Source organism: Podarcis liolepis, assembly GCF_965112155.1.
Source record: "Podarcis liolepis genome assembly, chromosome: 8".
NCBI classification, from domain to species: Eukaryota; Metazoa; Chordata; class Lepidosauria; order Squamata; family Lacertidae; genus Podarcis; species Podarcis liolepis.
The window spans coordinates 71,163,910-71,186,980 of NC_139560.1; the positions used below are offsets into that span (position 1 = coordinate 71,163,910).

At 42.1% G+C, this 23,071-nt stretch overlaps 1 long non-coding RNA gene across 1 annotated transcript in view; it reads right to left on the minus strand.

The window, feature by feature from the left end:
• LOC310714484 overlaps positions 1-21,873 on the minus strand; it is a 602,255-nt gene extending 580,382 nt beyond the window's left edge. Inside the window, exon 1 of the long non-coding RNA XR_014529828.1 lies at positions 21,752-21,873. This is a non-coding gene — a long non-coding RNA (uncharacterized lncRNA). The remainder of the gene's footprint in view (positions 1-21,751) is intronic.
• Positions 21,874-23,071: the final 1,198 nt, after the last annotated feature.

Here is a 23,071-nt window from a genome sequence, read left to right on the forward strand (position 1 = left end):
TGTTATTGGATCCCTCAAAAAAGGTATACTACTGCAACAATTGAGAAAAATCGTAAGGGAATCCTGAAATTCATCCATGTTAATAAATAAAATGCAACAAGCCAAAGAGATGGTACTGAATCAAGCTTGAAGTCCAACATATGTAAAGACTTACTTGGCCTGCAGAAATAGAAAATGTCTTTGTTAACCTCTAAGCAGGACCAGCCCACCAATGAGAAAAGGTGAGGCAATAGCCTTAGGCCAGGCATCCCCAAACTTGGCCCTCCAGCTGTTTTGGGACTACAACTCCCATCATTCCTAGCTAACAGGACCAGTGGTCAGGGATAATGGGAATTGCAGTCCCAAAACAGCTGGAGGGCTGAGTTTGGGGATGCCTGTCTTAGGTGACAAGATCCATAGGGGGCAGCAAATCTGGCCTGCAAGGAATGCATCGTCCGTTGCTGTTGCTGCTGCTGCTGCTGTTGCCACAGTAGTAGCAACAGCTGTGGTGTGCTCCTTAGAGGCCTCTTCCTTGGCAGCTGTCCCCAAGTGCTGTCACCACAGTGGCCTCATGAATAGAAGGCACTGCTGCGTTCTTCCCACCCCTGGCTCCTCCTCCCACCCCAGGATCCTCCTTCACAGGGTGAAAGAAGAGCTGGGGGGGGGAGATTTCCATCCTTTGAACCTCCTGGGAAACTCAACAAGTCTGCTGTAACTGGGTGTGGAGAGTGCCGCTGAATGGGACTCAGTTGTGAGCAGTCTGAGGAAGTACCATCCCCCTTGGGCCTGCCCATAAAAAAGCAAGTCTCGCGTGAGAGACTAGGGTGAAATCTGCTGTTTCCAGGAACTCTTCTCTTTGTGAGACTTTTGTCGGTGAGTTGAGAGTTTGTTTGAAACCCGAAGCTGAGATGGAGGGTGTTTCAGAAGGGAAATGATTGGTTCACATATATTAGTAACATTGTACTAACATAACAATTTCATATGTAACTGTGTTTGTTTGTTTTTTGTAATATTGCCTGTTGTTGGTTTACAGTGGACGCTCGGGTTGTGAACCTGATCTGTGCAGGAAGAAGAAGAAGAAGAGTTTGGATTTGATATCCCGCCTTTCACTCCCCTTCAGGAGTCTCAAAGCGGCTAACAGTCTCCTTTCCCTTCCTTCCCCACAACAAACACTCTGTGAGGTGAGTGGGGCTGAGAGACTTCAAAGAAGTGTGACTGGCCCAAGGTCACCCAGCAGCTGCATGTGGAGGAGCGGAGACGCGAACCCGGTTCCCCAGATTATGAGACTACCGCTCTTAACCACTACACACACTGGGAGGCACGTTTGCAACCCGCAGCGCCGCATCTGCGCACAGATGGGTTGCGATTTGGTGCTTCTGCACACGCACGACCGCTGAAACCCGGAAGTAATCCGTTCCAGTACTTCCGGGTTTTGGCGCGTCTGTAACCTGAAAAAACACAACCTGAAGTGTCTGTAACCCAAGGTATGACTGTAGTTGCTTGCACACTCTTAATGATTTTTAAAAAATATATTAAGTGGTATAGAAATTAAATAATCAAATAATCTTATTTGTGAAGAGGCGGCTGTGCAATGCCACCTATATTGTGACCTCTCAGCAAATAGGAGGTACTGCTGGTCTCTTCCCACCCCTAGGGACAAAATGGCAGGAATTGCTCTCAGGGGTGTCCTGGGCTCTGCACCAGCCATGATTGAAAGTGACCACATTTCCCCCCTCACAATGGCCTTTGATTCCTACTTTGACTGTCGGTGTTGATTTGATTCCCACAATCTGTTCTCCATGTAAATCTTTATTCTCCCCTTGTTCCTGATGTGGATCTTCACCCTCCTCTTCTTTCCTGGCAGGGTTGTGCAAGTTCTATGTTGTGATTCACCTCAGGTGCCAAAATGTATTGGGCGGGCCCTGCCTACAAGTGAATTGATTTAAGACTTGCAAAAAGAGAGAGAGAGAGAGAGAGAGAGAGAGAGAGAGAGAGAGAGAGAGAGAAAACAACAAGAAAAAAAGGCACATGCTTCACGGTCTCTGTCATTGATATTAATTGGTCTCTAAATTGTTCTACCAGCTGCACGGAGAGCATGTATTCCTTCCCCACTTAAGCATTCAGTTATAAAGTATGGACTGGAACCCAGCCAAAAGTAATGGATTATGGAAGCATATGTGAAACAGTAAAGACTGTGGCTTCCTGAAAAAAAAATCACAGATTAGAATACTGTTATCCTTTGAATGGTCCTCCAGACTTTGGGATTCGGTTCTCAGCTATTAAAAAAAAAAAGCATACAAAAGTATATATTTAAGGTGAGAAAGCATAGAACTTAATGCCGTTTTTATGCAGACCTTGAAAAAAGATTAAGATGAAATGTGCAGGAATGAACATATAATTGAACACATGCAAAACTGATACAGAACATAATAGAAACATCAAGCCATCCTTGGCCCTGGTTTGTATGTAGTGCTAATCCTACTCAAAATAGATCAACTGAAAATTTTGGACTTGATTAATTTCAGTGGGTCTTTTCTGAGTCAAACTTAGCTGGAGACAACCAGTTAATATTGGCATGGGCCTAGCTATACTCCTTCTGGTTAAAAGTGTGGGAATCTCCTTTCACGGCACTTATGCGGATAATATTATACCCCACTTCCTCCATCCTTCCCTGAGTATAGTAAATGAAGGACAGGATACAATGCATTAATAATACCATCATTACACTGACCTGTTTTACAGTGCTTTTCTAAGGATTAGTGAGATGATGTATGTGAAATATTTTGAACACGCTAAAGCTCTTTACAATGGCTAAGAATTAATTTATTTTCATATAACTAATTCAGAAGTTGGGGCACTGAACACTGTAACAAAATCAAAACGATGGAATTAAGTTTGACAGCACTGTGATTTGAATAGTTTCACCTAGCAACTATTATAACATATATTCTCACTAATTTTGCATGTGGAAGGGCATATTGTTTATTACCTAATTACACTTCTTAATTGGCGTTTTCCCTCTCTCCCAAACCTGAGAATGGCGAACCATAACTTTCATATCTAAATCCATTGGATTAATGGTGATGAATGACATTTTTGTTATACATTTGAAAGCAGGGCCAATCTGGCAAGAACTTTCCGTGCTATTACCATTCAGAACTGCAAAGCGAGCTCCCAGCGAATGGTACAGGCCACCCAAGCTAAAGCCAACTTCAAATGATGCATCCAAATTTCAATACGATACATCACTGCCTGGCACATGGTGCTAATTATGTTAAGTTGATGTCAATAATAAAGCCAAGACTGTGGGTTTTTTTTGAAAATCTTGTATGCTTTTGGGTTGCTTTGGCAGCTCCAGACTACTCTTTTTGTGAGCCAAGAAAGTCATTCTTAACGTATTCCTGCCCACTGTGTATGACGTCACTTTCCCCCCTTGGCTTTAGACAGAAGAAAGGTTCCTCAGCAGCCTACTAGAACGACTGTCGGAGGAAGAGGGGTGCGAGGGGAGCGCACTGCCCCCGGCAGCGCATTCCTGGTGGGGTGCCATCGCGGCTGCCCCCTGCCCGCACTGGGTGTCACGCCCCTGCAGGCAGTGTGCCACACCCCCAGGGGGCATGTCACATCCCCAGGCAGCATGTCATGCCCCAGGACACATGCCATGCCCCCAGGACACATGTCACACCCCCAGGATGCACACCAGCCCCCACATGATGCTCCACCAATGACTGGAACAAACCCTTTCTGGGTGAAATTATTATACAGCCTCAAATATGCCAGCCCTGCCTTTGAAGGGACATATCACATTCATCACTGTCGGCAGGTCAAAAGTCAGTGGGGTTGCTGCTACAGCGACTGTATCATTTTAGCCCTCTTAGTAAATCTTTCAGATGAATGTGTCGTATTTCCTATGACCTTGTGCATTGTTCTGATGTGCTGCCTTCATCTTTTTACCTCTTACCAAACAGAAAGTGGCTTTCTTCTCTGTGAATTAATTAAGGTTCGTGAATTGGAGTCAGTTTCCCCCCTTTTCACCCTTATTAATTCCTCTAAACATCCGTTTCTATACACAGTGAGAAATGCGGAATGCATTGCATTGTGCGACTCAAGGATGAACACAGCATTCTGGAATTCAAGGGGCTCTGTGACCTTGAAAGCTGGTTTCATAGTTCTGTTCCATAGATAATATGGATAGCAATGCAGATAACTTGTTCCTTCCAGTTGGCTGTATCCAGGTGTTGCTCTGACTGATTGCTTCTCAGGGAAGGCTTCCAGTGGTGGAGAGCGGAGGGGAGATCTGTGCTAATTCCCCAGACCCATTTAAGCCCTTAACGCCATCTACTTCACTGTTCCAAAGAATTAGGAGACCCTCCACAACTTGTGGGGAGTTATGCTGGTGGCTGAAATATATGTAAAAATGCATTTATTTGGCCAAATATACACGTTTGTATACATTTTTGGGTTGGAGAGCTGCACCATCAAATTTGAAGTACTCATTTGAAGGCTAACCATCTTTCCAATCCTATATTGGTTCAAAAAGTGCCAATTATGTACTTCCTCATCATAATGCAAACAAAATTGATTTTCTCCCACATCTCTAGGCAAAAAGAGGATGGACTGAACTGAAGACTAGAAAAAAAGAGAAATGGAATGGAAACTCAAATGAAGAGTCTCCTCCATCCCTAGCGCGAAGGACAGAACACTTCATGGGGAGCAATCCTGTGCACAAGCATCTAGCTTAAAGCAAATTGCTGTAAATTAAGTTAGTGTAAATTTACACCAGATCTAAACTCCATACAGAAATGGGGCTGCTTCAGCTGCTCTGCCTAAGCCTGTAAGAGGGAAAGCAAGCTTTTAAAATAGTGTACTACACTGGGCTCCCATGTCACGTGACTGAACTGCATAGCTTTAGAATTTATCCTATGTCTCCCCTCTCTGGCCATGCCCCCCCCCGAATGACACTTTTGGGGGACTTACATCTAGGGTTGCCACCTTTGTTCTGGCAAAATACAGGGTGGGGCAGGGTGGGCGGTGGGCTTTTTTTTTTATCTGGTGCTGAAGTGACTTCAGGGCATTCCATTACAATCTATTGCAGCTTAACAGGAGGGCCTCTATGGAATTTTCACACACGGACACACACACACATGAATTTGTAAATCTGTCTGTGCTTGACTAACCAGAGCTTAAATACATGACCTTTCACACACCCTTTCAAAATGTACATTTGGAGAGGATCCCTAACTTAGCAGAGAGAGAGAAGAAACAACAAAACAAACAAACAAACAAACAAGGCCTGAAATACAAGACAAAACTGTCAATTTCATGATGTGGTATTTTACATTGAAATACGGGACAATTCTGTATTACACAGGGCAGATGACCTCCCTACTTCCACCCGCTGAGGCAAGATGATCAAGTTATACAGTGGTACCTTGGGTTACATACGCTTCAGGTTACATACACTTCAGGTTACAGACTCCGCTAACCCAGAAACAGTACTGCAGGTTAAGAACTTTGCTTCAGGATGAGAACAGAAATCGTTCTCCGGCGGTGTGGCAGCAGCAGGAGTCCCCATTAGCTAAAGTGGTGCTTCAGGTTAAGAACAGTTTCAGGTTAAGTACGGACCTCCGGAACGAATTAAGTACTTAACCTGAGGTACCACTGTACTGGCATATATTTGGCTAAGCCAAGGTTGAGAACTTTACATCAGCTGATCCAAAGATTTGATGGATCCTAAACTGCTCATTGTGGTGGATTTTGCCATACTAATGTCCCTGTATTTTGGATTACAGTCCAAAGAACTGAGGAGCCACAGTACTTGACTTGTTCTGAAGATGAGCAATTAAGGCATCTCTGTGACTTACTTTGCAAGGCCCCCACCATCATGCACTTTCACCCAAAGAACATATCCTGTCCAAAGCGTTTTGACAGCATTGTTTGTAGGGACAGATTTGACAAATATATAAACTTCAGGCCAAATACTTGCCTCTTACTTGATAACTCCTGGAACACATTTGTTCTCACTTCATGCTTATTATCTTTAAAATTGCTTCTTCTCCTCTCTGGCTCCCAAGGACAGACTAGTTATTTGTTGCACTACCGTTAACGCAAGTTCAGTAGATATTTCATCCAGATATCTCCTTCTTTAAAGCTAACCAAAGTACTTCCCATTGTCAAGAGCACACTTCATATCTCTGGGAAAAGACAGTTGCATTTGAATGTGCTTTCCCATATCTCATCATCCTGGAGAAAAATGTTGCTTCTTCTTTGAATAAAATATTTTCTTTTGGAGAGCTTAACAAGGTTTTCTTTTTCCATTAGTTTGTCTTTAAAAAGGGGGTGGTGGCAATTGAATATTTGCAAGATGTGCCCAGGCTGTTAATGTTGTTCACCCCATCTGTGTAGAAGAAAAGAGCAAACCACTTGTCAGTAACTCTCATGTGATAATTAGCTGATATATGCTGCAATAAATTGATGCAACAGATAAAACAGGAAGCAGACAGCATGGAAGAACGTAGTGCTCATTAATACAAGCATGACTAATGAAAACTTCTGATCTATGATAAACATATCAAAAAAAAGCATGGCCGATTTGGTTATCATTAAACTTAACACTTGGAACATGTTTGAAAATCTAGCTTCTTATTTTTACTTTTGCACACTCTAGGGTCAAAACAAATTGACAATCAGATTGCAAAATTTGTCGATCTCTTAAAAATGTGTCTGAATGCAGCCCTGGGATGGATTAGAACAAACTAAAACTAGTTCCAGATAAGATGAACATGGTGTTATCTGGGGGAAAACGCCAACCTGATTGGAGGTTGGTAAGTGATTTGGGCAGGTATACAACTTCGGAGTATGTATTCCTTGACCAAGTGTTACTTATGGAGATTCAAGTGACCTCAATGGTTACAAGTGTGTTTTAACAGCTTATATTGGTTCACTAGTTGTGGCCCTTTGGGGAGCAAGTAGACACACAATCATAGTCAGACTAGACTACAGTAATGTTCTCTATGTACGGATGCCTAAAAGGACAACCTGGAAACTTCAGCTGATGCAAAATTCATTGGCCAAGATCAGGGGTCAGCAAACTTTTCCAGCAGGGTGCTGGTCCACTATCCCTCAGACCTTGTGAGGGACCAGACTATATTTTGGAAGAAAGAAAAAAATGAATGAATTCCTATGCCCCACAAATAACCCAGAGATGAATTTTAAATAAAAGGGCATATTCTATTCATGTAAAAACATGCTGATTCCCGGACCGTCCGTGGGCCGGATTTAGAAGGCAATTGAGCCAGATCCGGCCCCCGGACCTTAATTTGCCTACCCATGGCCAAGATGTTCATGGGAGCTAGGGAACACACAAATTTTGTATTACTCACACCCACTCATTTCCAGATTCATTGCAAGTGCTAGTACTAACTTTTAATATTTGGAATGTCTTGGAATTAAATTATTTTTAGAACTGCCTACTGTATGAAGGCATCTGGGCCCTGTCATCAGCCTCACTCAGACATCCCGCCCTCTGGCTGGCCACTAACATTGATCATATTGTAAGTGCTAGACGTCCAGTCACATCTTTTATGGCCTTTGTCTTTATGGATTCCGTTGCTGGGCCCCCAATATATGATTTTATCTTGTGATGATTATGGTGATTAGCTATTTGTTCAATTGTTTTGATTTTTTTAAATTGGAAGCTGCCTCATGAGGGCTTTTCCCTGAAAGGTGTAGAAAGGAAGAAAGGACACACAACAAAATCCTTTTGGTAACATGCACACAGGATTGTCAGTGAGGAAGAACAGCTCAGATGCCGAGCCTAGAGGAAGGGATGTAGTTAAGTGGCAGTAAAGGAAGTGACAGAGGTTAAATTACACACACACACACACACACACATGTTAAATTAAATATCTAAAAATCTTCTGCCCTTCACCTGCCGGAGATAGTTACCTCTCTTTACCTAGCAGTTGTCACATGTACGAACTGAGTAGGAATCTTTCTGAATCTGACAAAGCTTTTGATGATTGCATTGATGATTGCAATTAAGTACTTAACCCGAGGTACACTGTGTGTGTGTGTGTGTGTGTGTGTGTGTGTGTGTGTGTGTTCAGGGTGGGACCACTGACACAAAAGACATCACAACTTCAATGAATGGCCACTGCTAGCTGCTTTACACCTGAGGACAGAACTGAGTAATGGTGGCAAGATAATTGTCCCCATGACTTGTTGCTTACTGATGTCCTGCCAAAGCTGACAATCTCTCTAATGTTATTAAGCCAAGATTTAGATTTTTTTAAAAAAACAAATAAAACAAATGAGACTCATTAGTTATTATCATTTATTATTTCATTATTATTTTCTCTAATTTCACAAGACAACAGATGTTTTTCATCATCTCGTTCCCCATAAAATATGTAATTGCTGAGCTGCGATTTGGAATAGAAAATGGCATTCAACAATTCATTATCAAGCTGCTGAACAAAGCTATTTAGAGCACACGAAAGAATGCCACTCATAAGTCAATATACTTGGCAATCAGCAAGATAAAGCCTTCAATCTGCATCAGGTTTCTCCTTTCTCATTTTTTGTGCTGTTCTTCAGCACCAGCAGTAGCATAATTTTTTTTTATCACACATTTGTATTTTGCAATGCAGCATCCCCGTTGTAACAAGCAAATATAAAAATAACAAAGTCCCCCCTTTATTTTTGTTTCAAAAGAGTGATAGTGTCATCCTAATGAACCAATTCAGCACATGTTTATTCATCAAAGCAAGTGACTCTTGTAACATCAGTAGATGCTTTAGAAGGGAGAAGAAGAATTATGACCATTTTGTCCTTGCCTCATGGCAGAAGTAGATTTGGATGCAGATAGTTCAGTGTGCATGCATGTTTCTGTCGTGTCTGAGACAACATAACAGAACTGCAGGCCTTATGGTAAACAGTTGGTGAAATTCTACTGGCCTGTGCTTGTTTTCAGGGTGCCTCTAGACTGTCACTATTTTTTGGGTGGGACTCAATCGCATACTTGAAAATTGAGGGTGCACAGTTAAATTGTTGGATAAAAGCAGCAATGCAAAAGCCAGCTGCAGGTGGCTGGAATGCAAAACAGGATGTTGATGTGTGGAACTGTACTGTTGGGAAAAAGGGGGAGTCTATTCTCTGTACTGAGCACCGGATGTTAGCTCAGAGTGTCATGTGACCTGTACTGGAAGTACAGGGGTGGAGTTGTGACTCTTCTGCTGGAGTCTGGAGAGTGCAGTCACGTTTCTATGTACTGCTGAAATGACAGGAATAAAAGACATGTAAATAGACTCCTGTCTGTCTCTTTTCCCCTCCCTGGGGGAATGCAGGGAGGGAGAAGGAGGGGGTGTGTTCTTCTCACGTCTGAAGAGGAGAATCGCCGATTTACGACCTTGCCTGCCGGGAGTCGCAGAAGGGAAGGTCAACAAGTATCTCACTCGGTTTGCTCCGGGGGAGGCCAGTTACCTCTGACTGCGAGCTGAGATACTGACATAAAGTTGATTGGCAGGTTTTCTGCAGCAAGTTCACCCCCCCCCAAAAAAAATAATAATACTGGACTATGTGCAATGAGGAAGGGGGAAAGAAGATGGACTGGGGAGCATGAAATGACGCTTGCTTTGAAACAATGTAATGCAGGTCCCGCTATCAGAACAATCAATATCTGAAATTTCAGTTACCCAAACACAAAAAATTATACCCACACCTCACTGCACAAATGGTTAATTCAGATATCTGAATAGCTGGAGTTTGTCCACTTCCTTACTTGTTTGTGTTTTGCTGCCTGGCAGCAGCCAGTGTAATATACTGATTAAGAGCAGTGGACTCATAATCTGGTGAAACAGGTTCGATTCCCTGCTCCTCCACATGCAGCTGCTGGGTGACCTTGGGCCAGTCACACTTCTCTGAAGTCTCTCAGCCCCACTCACCTCACAGAGTGTTTGTTGTGGGGGAGGAAGGGAAAGAAGATTGTTAGCCACTTTGAGACTCCTTAGGGTAGTGATACAGCGGGATATCAAATCCAAACTCCTCTTCTTCAGGCAGAAAACATGGAAGGAGGGAGAGAATCAGGAAGCAGGAGAGATCAGAGAAATCTCCCCACTTGGTTTGTCTTTTGCTTGTTGGGTGCAGCAGTTTAGGGCAGAAACCATAGAGGGGGAGAGGGAGGAGACTGGACAAATCACAGATTGAAAATGTTCCTATATGAGATAATGGAAATTGTCAGCTTGTTAAGCAAACACTACCCTAACAAATGATTTCCTGGGAACATGCTGTGTTCAGAAAGTGGGACCTGCATGAGACTACATTTGTATTCAACATGGTGCTAAACAAAATGTTTTGCCAGTGCAGTGGAATGTTCTCCCCTCTCCCCTTCCCCCACCAGTCTGTTTTGGGGGTTCCCCAACCCTGTGGAGAAATTTTGGGGACTGCACAGGAGGATGGAAATCCTGTTGCATGAAGCTAAATACTGCCCAAACACTTTTGTTCTCCTGGGAAGCATGGGCCTGACCAGCAAAGTACTATAAAATCTATCAGCCATTTCTCTTCAGGTTTATAAGTGCATTATTTTCCTCCTTTAAGGTTATTCACATAAATTGAGACAGGTCTTCATGGGACTAATCATGCAAGGCTCATTACTTTTACTTTTTTTTTTAAAAAAAAGGTCAAAATAGAAGAGGAGAAGATTGGGGAAGGTAGTGAAAAGGGAAACCAAAATGATCAAGGGGGTGGAATAACTGCCCTATGAGAGACGTAAGAGAAAAGTTTACCTCCCTTTCTCATTCCACTAGAACTTGTGGAAATAATAAAGTAATTATTCAGGCTGCACATGAAGCTGCAATCTCACAACAGGAGGATGAAACCTGAGGCCTCCACAAATTTGTCAGTGATGGAGCCAGCAGTAGCAGTAGATGCTCAACTCAGTCTTGTTAAACAAGGAATGTGCTTAGGATCTATATCTGGACCAGATAGAGGAAACTTTATTGAACTGTCTTAAGTACTGAAAAAAAGGACAGGACCACACTGATAGCTTGTTTAAGAAGAATGTGTTATTTTGTATTTTGTAATGTTTCTTTGTAACTATTTTAAGACTGTTTCCAGTAAAGCTTTGAAACTCATTTGTTGTGATGGAGAGCTCATTCATTTCGACTCTGCAAAAGGTCCGGATCAGGGATTCAACTTGCAGCAACTCTAAGAAAGAGAATATGAAGTATATCCTTTCCTTCAAGGCCCAAGAAATGCTCCAGCCTCCTCATTTGAGAGTAGTACAGAGGTGGTTCCATACTTTTCATGATCCACACTGAAATGGCAGGCAGTAAAGATAAATCTGAACTGGGAAAATGGTGTAATGTGTCACTGTGGGGTTGAGAAAATAATCACGTGCACTCAGTCTGCAGCACCAGCCTTTCAGCTCAGTTCAGACAAATTCCCTTTCACAAAAAAATTAGTTTGCCTGAACTATACCTTACAGCAAATTAAACAGCATGAAGTTAAAAAGAGAAGGCGTCAACGCTCCTGCTTTTCACTAGCAGGCTAATAGTAAAGGCTGTGCTTCTAGACATGAAGGGGTTGACTGTCCTCAATAAGCCCTCAGGTACATGCACTGGGGAAAAGAGGCCTTGTTAGCTTTCCCTCCTTATTTATGTCAAACAGTACAATCCAGCCCTGAATCAGGAACTCAATTAGAATTTTCACCGGAGAAGTGGAAAAATTTCTAATTCCCCACATCAATCCTCAAAGGCACTTTATTAAACTTGTTTTTTTTTTGGGGGGGGGGGTTTCCCCTTTGAGAAGCCTTACTTCAGAGTTGTCATCCTCCAACACACACACACACCAAAAGTAGACAATGGGGACAATGCCCTCTCCCAAAAAAGGGGGGGAAAGTTGCTTTGAATGTTTCCACTGCTATCACTGGTAAAGATCTACTTCTGAATAGCCCGCATGGAGAGAGCAGGGGAGCGACTGAGGAGTAGTTGAAAGACGATAACCCTCTGAACAAGGTGTGTGAAGTGCATGTACAGCTGTCAAACACGACAGCGCAAGCTTTCCTCTTGTTCTGATACAATGAGCTATCCAATGGGAAATGTAATTTTAGAAATAAATCATAGGAGGCCATCAGATTTTAAAGATACTTCCTCTCACCTCCCCCACCCCTCCAGCTTTATCTCCTTTAGAAACGAACTGACAGGCAAGGGTGGGGTAGGGAGGTAATGTATATTTTTCTTGGTGTTTCAAAAGCTTATCTAGATTGATTTTAGACTCTGTGAAACTTTGATAACAGTCTGCCAGAGCTGACGAGTTTCACAGTGAGGAAACTTGTATAACCAATCAGGGTGGTTTTTTTCCCTTCTCCCTCCCCTCAAAGAATATTCATCCATAGTTTATATGGATAGAGGGGGAAATCTTTCTTATAAGCCCATGGAGTAGACATCAAAGCAATCATTGAAAGCTTTGTCAGATTCAGAAAGATTCCTACTCAGTTCATACATGCGACAACTGCTAGATACAGAGAGGCAACTACTTCTGGCAGGTGAAGGGCAGAAGATTTTTAGATATTTAATTTAACAGGTTTGTCATTTCAGAAGCACTTGTATAATTTACAGTGGTACCTCGGGTTAAGAACTTAATTCGTTCCGGAGGTCTGTTCTTAACCTGAAACTGTTCTTAACCTGAGGTACCACTTTAGCTAATGGGGCCTCCCGCTACCGCCATGACACCGCCGTGCGATTTCTGTTCTCATCCTGGAGCAAAGTTCTTAACCCGAGGTACTATTTCTGGGTTAGCGGCATCTGTAACCTGAAGCGTCTGTAACCTGAAGCGTCTGTAACCCAAGGTACCACTGTACTTCTGGAGTTGCCAGAACAAAATGGCCAGTTTTGAGTACAATGGATCTTGATGGGGGGGTGGGAAGCATTTCCTGCTCTGCCTCAGATGAAAATATTTCTTTGGCTGACCCTGGATACTGAGATTGCATAGCAGAGGAGTGGAATGAGTTCTTCCATCTGACCGTAAGGGTGACCTCTAGAATGAACTGGGTTGTTTACCTGAGATTTGAATCAATCAGATAACCTGTAAAGAGGAAAAAGGTTCTTTTTATCATATGTGGTGATCTTGTAGTAAGGTTAAAGCTTACTGGGAAGTGATATACATTGGTACCTTGGTTTACAACCATAATCCATTCCAGAGGTCCATTTGTAAACCAAAACAGGTTGTAACCCAAGGTGCACTTTCGCCAATGGGGCCTCCCCCCCAAAAAATTGTACGTAATCCAAGAAAAAAGTTTGCAAACCGGGACACACACTTCTGGGTTTGACGTGTTTGTAATCCAAAACGTATGCAAACCAGACTGTTTGCAAACCAAGGTACCACTGTATAATAAAATGAAAAAGATGTTTAAAATAATGTTTGTAAAAATAAAAAAGAAAACAAACAAACAGAAACTTTCCTTTTGGGAATTATAGGGACATAACTACACAAAATGTATGGAAATTTATTCATTCGTGCGACTACAGTGGCAAGAACGTTACTTGCCCAAAAATGGAAAGAAGGAGAAATCCCAGAAAAAGAAGAATGGATACAAAAACTTATGGAACATGCAGAAATGGTGAAACTTACCAGAAATATAAGAAATCAAGATGACAAGCTTTTTATAAAAGAATGGAAATGGTTTATTGAATATTTACAAACAAACTGTAAGCAGATAAGAACATTGGCAGGATTATTGTAATAACCTACGGCTTTATAAGAGTATATATTTAAAGCAGATGAATAAATGAACACATTAAGTTAATTTGAATATGCAGAAAATATTAAAAATAAATTTAAGGAACCGCAGAAAGAGGGGAAAGGAAGTCAAGTTTTGAAATGTTAAAGTGATTTTAAAATTATTGAAATGTATAAAACTGAAAAGCATAAATAAAATATATAAAAAGGATGCCTGATTTTAGTTTTGAGTGCATGGAGGACTGAAGAAGCCCATACTACTGCTCCACAACACTAGGATTCCTGAGTATTCTTTAAAAAATGTATATACAGTTATTTAATCTTAAACATAATTCCTGCGTAATTTTAGCACTCATGTGATAAAGAAAAAGGTCCTCTTATGGATCAGTAGCTGGCTAAACAGGAAGCAGAGAATAGGGGGAAATGGATATTTTCTCCAAAGTTCAGTAAGTGGGGTCTTTCAACGAGCTGTATTGGAATGAGGGATGGGAGAGAACTAAGATTCAGTTAGTGTTTAGAGGCAAACTTACCTAAATCTGCACCTCCAAAACAATGCATTAACTGAAACACACCCCTCCTCTGAAAATTGGTGTTCCCTGAATTTTGAAATGCAATTCTCCAGCCAAGGAATATGTACAAAAACACATTACGTCAGGAGAAATTGCCTTGCAAAATTGAGTATATTGGGCAATATTTCGAGCAAAAATGTAAATATTAAGATAAAGGTAAAGGGACCCCTGACCATTAGGTCCAGTCGTGGCCGACTCTGGGGTTGTGGCGCTCATCTCGCTTTATTGGCTGAGGGAGCCAGCGTACAGTTTCCGGGTCATGTGGCCAGCATGACTAAGCCACTTCTGGCAAACCAGAGCAGTGCACGGAAACGCCGTTTACCTTCCTGCCAGAGTGATACCTATTTATCTACTTGCACTTTGACGTGCTGTTGAATTTTCATGAGGACATAAAAAAAAAGTGGATGGATGCAGAAATGTGCAGAACTGAATGGAAGATGGTGGGGGGCTTTTTATTCCACACCACATCAGGTGTATCAATTAATTGGGGCTTCTGTCTTTTTATTAGGTGGCATATTAGAAATTCTACATCAGTGGTACGATATGCTGAGGATAAGAAAGGGTCGGTGTGACTACCGAGAAGGCCCTCTGCTTGGTTCCCTGTAACCTCACTTTTTGCAATGAGGGAACCGCCAGAATGCCCTGCAATCCTACAGACTTACTAGAAAATAATCTCCAGTGGGAGTTACTTCAGAGTAAATGTACATAAGATTATACTATTTAATGTTATTTTGATAATGATGAACATATTCCATGATCTTTGATACCCACTTTAGGGTCCTCAGTACTGGTTGCATCCAGTGCAAGTAGACTTCTTACTCCAGACTGGCTTTGAAAACTGGTTGTGAGAACTGATCCAGGGCTAGACACAAATTAAGCCCTGGTCACTTCTATAAATGGTTGTGTTTCTCTTCTCCTGAAATGATGTTGTCTGTTTTAAATCATCTTGTCAAAAAGTTTGCTTTTTTTTAATACCATGTTCTCCTCAGGAAGATGCTAAGCACCTGTCAGGGGAACAGAAAAGAGTTAGAGGCTGAAGTTTGCTATTATTTAACTGGATGACTTTTCTAGGTGAGATTGATGGTAATAGCTGCATGACATTACTTCAGCTTTCTAAAAAATTCTTTGCTTTCAAATTGTGTTTTTCAGCTGTTTTGATGGATCTGCTGCTGTAGGAAGCTGTACCTTTTCTTAAAGCAAATGGAGATAGTTTTTTCTGGGGCACTTTACCACCTCTTCTGTCATCTTTAAATGCATGCCCCTTTCCTCAAGAATCTGAAATATGTCTTTATTTTATTTCTCTCTTTTTTTATCCCACTTTTTATGAGTTTCTGCCAGTGACGTGCTGACAAAACATCTGGGCTCCTCAGAAGATTTCTGCGTCACTCAAATAATCACCACAGCAGTTCTCTGAAATATATTCAGTGACAATGTTCCACACATCTGGGAGCAGGCAAAGCTTGAGAGATTTGGTTTCTGTGCAGCCTAATGCAAACTGAACTGATAGATCCTTCCCAGACTAATATGGGAATTGAAATGCAATCATCCTTTGTTGGGAAAATCAAAGTTTTAAAACATACAAAAGTCCTCATGAGAATTTGTAGGGATTTTTTTCTGCATTTCTGCTAATTTACAGATTTTTGGATGCAGATTATTTTTGCATTTTATTTTCATGGACATAACGCATGTTTGTACATTATTTTTGTCAATATATGGACTTGTATGCAATGCAATTCGCATTTGCATTGTACCCTAACATAGGAATTTCTATACATGTTTTAGGTTGGAACATGGCAAGGCGAAATCTGGGAAGTCAGCGCACATGTATCCTTAATGAAAGCAGCTTGTGAAATGATGCGCTGGGGATAAGTTCAGCAACTGGGAACTAGTGCATGTGTGATGGATATCCAGTTTAAACCTGTTTACTGAGTAATAATGGATTTAAGCTTCTTTTTGCTCTTTACCCTGCAAATTCTGGCAACTGCTCCTTCATACACACACCCCTGGCCAGGTCTCCCTCTCCATAGTTAACTGGGAACTCTAACAGACACCAGGACTTTCACTGGTATCTCAATAAACACAAAGGCACTCACATATAGTTTTCTATTGACTTTAAATATTGCTGAGTTTGTGGAGAATAACACCTTACAACAGGGGTGAGGAACCCATACTAGGGCTGTCATACATGCAGAACTTCCCAGACATACCCAGCAGACTGTAGTCGGAAGCAGTGTCTGGGTGAAAGTCAGCACAAATGTCTGGGAAAATCTGGACGTATGGCAAGCCATGTCAGCAGTGTCATTTTTGCTGATGGCAGCCCTACCCATGACCCTCCAGAAGCTGCTGAACATGAGCTCATGATGGCAGAGGCTGGAGTTGAACAACATCTGCAGGGCCTGCCCTAGAGAGCAGACAGGAACATATGAAGGATGATGATTATCATCATCATCAACAACAACTGAGGATCAATTTAATTGGCTTAAAGCAGGGCAGGCTCACTCATAAGGCAAGGTGAGGCAACCACTCCAGGCAGCAGGACCCAAAGGGGCAGCTGATCTGGCCTCTAAGGAATGCATTGACCACTGCTGTTTCCATTGCCACAATGACAATGATGGTTGTGGCTGTTAGGAGTCCAGGTTCCTGGCTTGATAACACAGTAAGTGTATGTAATTAAAAAGGAGGATTTATTGCAAAAACAAAAACCCAAGCAATTATCTCTGGACGGCTCTAGCAAGTCTCTGGCCCCCATCACTCAGCTGACCCTTCTGAGGTGTTTTTCCTGTATTGACAGAAGAGATGGAACCTTCAACCCTTATGTTTCTTATTTTGCTTCCTGTCTAGCTGCCTTCCTATACTCCTACGCCTTGGACTTATTCAGTCAGCTGCAGCACCTTCCTGTTCTGAAAAGCTGTCTCTGTGGCTTTCCGTGCCTGTTTGGGCTTCCAGGGAGGTTTGGCTGTGTTCCAGCCTGCTCTCCGTTCCTCCCTTATCAGCCAGCCGTCCAAGATCAGGGGAGTCGATGCTGACAGCTGGGGGCTGCGAGATTACACTTGGAGCTGGTGTGTTCATGACAGTGGCGTGCTTTTTGGAGGGGGACTGCTGCCTTCTTGGCAGCCCTGTCCCATGTCATCTCTACAAAGGCCTCTCAGTAAACAGAAGGCATTACTGCTTTCCTCCCTAGGGAGGAAATTGGGAGCTGCCCTCTGGGGTCTCCTGGGGTCTGCACCCACCTGGTATGATACAGAGCCCCTCCTTACGATGACCTTTGATTCCCACTTCAATCACCTGGTAAGGTTGATTTGATTTCCCTTGTTTCCAATATAGATCTCCAGTCCCTCCACTCTTCCTGATGTAGATCATCATTCACCCCACTTCTTCCCTGGTAGTGAAGGCGCCATTTTGTGGCTTGCCTCAGGACTCAAAACGCCTCAGGTGGGCTGGCCCTAGCTGAGGTCAACTGCAAATGAAATCAGAATCAGACGCTTCCTACTCCCTAGTGTCGCAAGTTATGGTTTGTGTATCCCTAGGGAAGCGCCCATCCCTGGAAGGAATGCTTGGTCATCAGAATTTTACATAGGCGGGCCTAGGAAAATAATTGCTTGCTGAGGAGCAGCAAGTTTGAATTGCAGCAGCATCATTTACACAAATCATTTCCATTCGTTTAAGCTGCTCTGAAGCATTATTTGTGTTTGATACTTCATTACATTTTTTAGTTATAATCCTTTAATAAACAGCAAGCCAAATTGTTGACAGTGCAAAATACTTTTTCTTTCCCCCGTGAGCATCAAAAAGATAGGCTCGCACAGCAAAAGCCTGTGACACAGCTGAAGTAATGTGCAAATTATAAATTGCCCTAAACATAAATACTGTCACAAGCATGAGATGAACAAATTTCCTACCAGTTAATTTCTGCTAAGTGAAGAGCCTGATAAATATTCTTATCCTAGCTTTGCTTATCATTTGCTGCCTGCATCTCCTATGTCTGGTGTAAGGCTAAGACTTCACCCTTTATTCCATCTGAAAACTCAGTCACTTCAGATGAACACCCTTATGTGTTACAAGATCAAATAAGGGGGTTGTGGGATAACTGCCCCAAGCCTACAAGCAACATACATCGGTGGCCACACATTTAGAGACTGTGAGAAAAGGTCCAATGCGTAGACTAATGAAGGCATACAGAGTTCCTCTATGCAAAATTTGGGGGATCTGATACCGGTGTAGCAGCAGGGGTTGGGTCAGCCTGCTCAGCCATATGTCCCACAGAAAGCTACTTGTCAAGATTACCCTGGTAAAACGATCAGGTAAGGGACTCATTCACTCATGCATGTCTGTCATTTAATTTCTCCACAGTATATGTGATGACTGGCTGCCATACATGTGGATTGATTCCACTGCAAAGCATTGCGTTCAAGGTGATGTGGAATAAAAGGTGGTCAGTTCACACACGTGTTTTACCCCTTAATCTATATTCAGGAATTCATACTGGAAACATGAAGGCAAAAAGGGGGAAGGCGTAGAGGGACATGCCCCAACCCCCTTTACCTTCTTGAATTGAGTAGGAAAGACTGAAGAAGGCTTCTAGTATGATTTAATCAGGGGTCAACAAACTTTTTCAGCAGGGGGCCAGTCCACTGTCCCTCAGACCTTGTGGGGGGTCAGACTATATTTTTTTGGGGGGAATGAATGAATTCCTATACCCCACAAATAAAAGTACACATTCTACTCATGTAAAAACACACTGATTCCCGGACCAGCCGCAGGCTGAATTTAGAAGGCGATTGGGCCGGATCTGGCCCCCTGGGCCTTAGTTTGCCTACCCATGATTTAACTGAATGTGCTTAGAAGCTTCCTTGCAGGGCTCTCAAAGGTGGTCCAGTGATCAATACTTTAGTGATACAGGTGCCATTTTGATCAGTTCTTTTACTCTTGTGGGAATGAAACCATCAGGTTCCATGACTATTGTGTCAGGAAGACACAGCATTTAAAGTCTTTCTTAGGGTGAAACAGCCCTCGTCCTTTACAAATGCATGACTCTGAAGGTAATCACCTGGTGTTACAAGAATCTAGCAATTTCATCAGCACACAACTCTGTTCTTACCACCTTCTTTTCCAATGTCACCATTTATTTTCCCATATGTGCTGCCTTTTGAAGATGTATTTGTCATGAAGATATACTTTGGGTCTCCAAGAGTTTCCTTAGAGAGAGGATTGTGAAGTTGTCACCCTGAGGATATTGCTGAATCACAACTCTTTTTATCTCAACCAGTGTTGAAGTTCAATAACATATTGAGAGCTACAGGTTCCCCGACCTTAACTGAGGGAAACTGCTAATAGAACGCTTTTGTTCAAGACCTTCTTTCAGATTCAGTAGCTGACTTTGAAGTCACCCATCCATACATCCTTTCATTTATTGCCTTGTGTTCATGCATTGCTATCTCCTGATGGCTCACATAGAAGACCCCACAATCAGAGCTGTGCAGGAATGGCATTTCAAAATTTTCCACTCTATTTGCAGGCATCTAAATTGGCAGAACCAAGTTAGGAAAACAAATTCAGTTAATTTCTCCAGCAGAAAGAGAAATTTTCCAACAATTTATTGGGGATAGGATTTCCCATTAGCAATGCCAATACCACAGCATCTTTCTTATTTTCCTCCCTCCCTCCCTCTCTGTGTGTGTTTGTGCTTTGACAGAATGGCCACCATTTTGCATTGCCCACAGTGTTCCAGATCTTGTGTTACTCCAGGGCATTGTAAAAGAGAAATGGTGGAGTGTGTGTGTGTGTGTGTGTGTGTGTGTGTGTGTGTGTTTGTATGTATGTATATATTTCAAACTGACGTTTTATTGTAATTTTATTGGTGTTAGCTACCCTGAGCCCGGTTCTGGCCGGGGAGGGCGGGGTATAAATAAAATGTTGTTGTTGTTGTTGTTGTTGTTGTTGTTGTTGTTGTTGTTGTTGTTGTTAGAAAAAGAATAATATCAGAAATTTTCTCAGAAAAAAATGTCTTCTGTGATATTTAATGTGACTTCCAATTTTACTAGAACATTGTAAAGCCAGTTATCATTATAGGTTTATACAGCCCTACTCCTGGGGCGGAGTAGGGGACAATAATCTGTTTGTGCTTATGGTGGCTTTCCTACCCCTCCCTCTGCAAGTACAAAAAGAGGTCTGGATCATGCTCTGTGGTGATAATACGAAAATAATATGTTTTGTTGAAAGTGCTTTGCCATCCTCCAGTTCAATGGGGGAGGGACTTAATGAGTTAAGCATCCTTGAAAACAGCAATTAAATGAAAACATTTAATACTGCTTCATCTAAAACAACCATAACTTATTGGTGGTGACACAGTTGGGCTGAACAACCAGAGATGAAAATGGTGAGTCTGTATTCATAACTTTCATTATAAATAAAACCAAAATTAGTTATTATCTTTGCCCTGATGTTATGCATTGCAGTGTGCAAAACAATGGTTTCATCATCAAAATCTCTTCAAGTTAAACATTAGTGAAGCTCTAATGGAGATAAAGCAACCTCTCAGATTTTCTAATGGACTTTTTTTTCTAATCACAGCCCTCTTTATGTATCTTTCATAATGATTTATTTTATAAAGATCTCAGGGATTACATCATTTTCTATGCGCTGTTCAAGATAAAGCTGTTTGCATCTCATAAAGAAGCATGTGAGAGCAAACTTGGTCAATTCAATTACTGTAAACTATCTTATGCACATGTAAAAGCTAATTATAAGGCAGCATGAGTAGCTGGATGCAATATAAATAATATCAATGGTACATGTTTTTCCAGCCTGATTCAGTTTAAACACTTAAACGATTAATAACTGAAGAAGGTTCTTTTTTAATACCCTGGAGAACGGGGGAACATTGTTTACAGAATTACTTCCTTGAGCTATTTAAAGAATTAAAGCCTGACATCAAAATAATATTGCTTCTCAAATCAAAAGTGCCATCTTTTTTTATTCTGCAAAGAGTAAAGATCAATTTCCACCTCAAGGTAAAATTATGGGTGAGCAAATCAACTTGCCTTATAATTAGCTCCGTTTCTCAAAACTTTCTAAGAAAACTCTTGGTACAAGTTATTTCACTGAGAGCTCTCAGAGAAATCTGAAAATATTGGCACATATAGGAGTGCTTCGCTCCATGCACTTTAACCAGTGCCGGAATTACATATAAGCTAAACAAGCTATAGCTTAGGGCCCCATTCTCTTGGGGCCCCTCCAAAAATTAAAGGGGAAAAAACTGGATTCACGTTTTCAAAATATAAGATAAAAAACAGATAAAATAAAACCTACATACATACAGCAACAGTGTTTTGTGTTGTGAAGGCTCCTGTGGCGTAAGTAATGGGCCCCACCTGCTAGTCTGTTCCCTAAAATATCACTGGTTTGCTCATTTCTATATCATTTACTTTGATAAAATACATATTTTGTTATGTGCAAATGGCTTTAGGCACCTATTAGGTCCATAAATTAGCATATATTCAACACAAAAAACAGCAACAATTTGTTGTTGACAAAGGACTGCTGGACATATAAAGGGCCCCATTACGTTCAGTAGCTTAGGGCCTCATCAAACCGAAATTGACTTGAACAAACAAGCTCCTGCGAATGAGCAGGAAGAACTAAATGAGGATGGTGGAGACAAGGGCTGGCCCAGGGTGTTTTGCTTCCTGAGGAAAAACAGAAAATGGCACCTACTGACACTGCTCCCACTTCCTCCTCTGCCACCATCTGACGCTGCCTGAGGCAACTGGAGATGGTCTGGTGAAGCTTCAGAACACTGAAGGCAGCAGGGGAGAATAAAGGAGGCTGGAGAGGAGCAGGTGGTCAGGGAAGGAGCAAGGGCAGAGGAAGAGGTGGTAGTGGGGGTGGGCGACAAGCACAAGATGCAGCAAGGGGTGAACCCCTGCCACCCCTTCAGCTGCCGGCTGAGGCAACTTCCTCACTAAGCCTCATGGACCAGACAGCCCACTGGTGTTGACTCAGTTCACCGAACTGCCTCTTAGGAGCAAAAAATAAATATTATTATTTTTTAAATGTCTACAAAGATGTCTTTTAAGATGTCTACAAAGATGTCTTTTAAGATGTCTACAAAGATGTCTTTTAAGATGTCTACAAAGATGTCTTTTAAGATGTCTACAAAGCCTGGGCCGTTGCCTGTCATATCTCCCCACTGTTGTTCCCCCTTCCTACTCTACGTAAATTTGCTCTGGAAAAGACGAACTGTCAATGGGAGCTCCTTGTGCCCTGGACACGAATTTTGTATGCTCAATTCATACAGATTCAGGTGGGTGATTGAGTTTGCCGTTCTGCACCTGTTCCCCTGCACCTGTTCCCCGGGTCAGAGCTTGTCCTCAGTTCCATAATGCACAACAATCATAAGTAAACCTGTAGTTAAATCATACTTTATACATCCGTAATTACCCCTGTGTTTGTTTTTGGTGCATCGAAAATGGTAACCATATATTTTTCTAAAAGTAACCACTAAATGGAGAGAAGGAGAGGAAATCATTGCCCACCTTGTCAATGGTAGAAGAAGAAGAGTTTGGATTTGATATCCCGCTTTCTCACAACCCGAAGGAGTCTCAAAGTGGCTAACATTCTCCTTTCCCTTCCTCCCCCACAACAAACACTCTGTGAGGTGAGTGGGGCTGAGAGACTTCAGAGAAGTGTGACTAGCCCAAGGTCACCCAGCAGCTGCATGTGGAGGAGCAAAGATGCGAACCTGGTTCACCAGATTACAAGTCCACCGCTCTTAACCACTACACCACACT